The 1,452-nt window shown below is 32.9% G+C and overlaps 1 protein-coding gene across 2 annotated transcripts in view; it reads right to left on the bottom strand.

Moving 5' to 3' along the window:
• LOC103132617 (uncharacterized) overlaps nt 1-645 on the bottom strand; it is a 5,088-nt gene extending 4,443 nt beyond the window's left edge. Inside the window, exon 1 of one of the 2 annotated variants that reach the window (XM_007544421.2) lies at nt 590-645. The gene's annotated coding sequence lies outside the window, so the exon portion shown is untranslated. The remainder of the gene's footprint in view (nt 1-589) is intronic. The other variant, XM_007544422.2, reaches the window with a different exon arrangement.
• Between the last annotated feature and the right edge of the window lie 807 nt (nt 646-1,452).

Raw genomic sequence — 1,452 nt, 5'->3', positions numbered from 1 at the left:
ATAATAATAATAATAATAATAATAATAATAATAATAATAATAATAATAATAATAATAATAATAAATTATATATATATGATTAGAAAATAACACATTTTTATTTTATATCATCTGGTGTTTTCTTAATTAATAAATCATTTTTGTTCTTATGTCAGTAAAGTTTCTTCAGATGATTAGCAGATCTAGAAATGTAAAAGTAATGATACTTCATGACAATATTACTTGAGTAAAAGTAAACAGCACAACTTAAATGCACATTAACTGCATTAAATAAAGAAAAAAATACAGTTTGAACAGCACATTGTTTAGCATTTGATATAAAACACATTGAAAACACAGGCAATGACATTTTAACACCTCTACCATCAGAAAACATCGACTTGTTGCCTCGCTGTGACCACAAAAGAAGTTTTTACAGTAAAAGAGTTTATTATCAGCAGGATTAATAAAACTTTTCTAAAGCAGAAAAACTGCTGCTTGCAGCGAGTTTTAATAGACGTAAAATCAGAACAACCATTTTTCAGGAAAAACCAACAGCCGTTATAACGTTCTTTCACTTCAGGTTAAATCTGTAAAAGTTTCCTCTCACCTCTGAGGCCGATGTGAGTCAAACGTCGAATCAGACGCAGATATCGAACTCCTGCTGCTTCTGGGCTTCAGCTTTTATATTCTGACTCGGTTCATCCGGATGAGCAGCAGGAGAAACGTCTGAGCCGACCTTCTTCCTGGTTTAAGATCATTTTCTTTGTCTTTGGTGGCAGGAACTTCAACAACAATTAAAGAGGAACAGACGCTGTTCCTCTGGACATGATGAGGAACAGACACTGAAGACGGAACATCTGAATGAAATCACATATAAAACCACAAAATGATACTAAAGTAAGACTAAAAAGTATTTGGTAAAAAGTTACTGATCAAATGATCAATCATTTAAAAATTACATAGTCAGATGGACCAAAATGTACAAAATGTAGATTGAGGTGGAAATTTTGGCATTTAAAAAACAAAATGACAATAATTCCTAAAAGTTACAAAAATAACAATCAGGCAAAAATAAATTTTTCCAAATCATTTTCTTTCAAAAAAAAAACTTGGACAGAATCTGCAGGTGTGTGTCTGGTCTGGTGGCTTTTTGGTTAAAACATGTTTGATTTTCATTCAAGCTTCCAGACATTTTACTCCAGTAAGAGCAGAAATACTTCAAAATAAAATGATTCAAGTCAAAAGTAAAAAGTCAGTAAAAATACTCCTAAAAGTACATTTCTTTTCAGAAAGGTTCCTGAAGTTGATGTAACTAGTTACTACTTGAATCTGGATAAAACAGAGGATGGACAAGTGGACGGTTCCCTCACTGTTGGGTAGAGTGGAGGATCCGTGATGCTGTGGGTCTTTGCTCTCTGCATTCTGATTGGTCCTCAGAGTAAACCCAAAATGTTGTGGTGTCCAAGGCAG

The sequence above is a fragment of the Poecilia formosa genome, unplaced genomic scaffold (assembly GCF_000485575.1).
Source record: "Poecilia formosa unplaced genomic scaffold, Poecilia_formosa-5.1.2 Scaffold1160, whole genome shotgun sequence".
In the NCBI taxonomy this organism is placed as follows: Eukaryota; Metazoa; Chordata; class Actinopteri; order Cyprinodontiformes; family Poeciliidae; genus Poecilia; species Poecilia formosa.
Note: the sequence above shows the minus strand (reverse complement) of the source record. Positions and strands in the feature narration are given on the sequence as shown.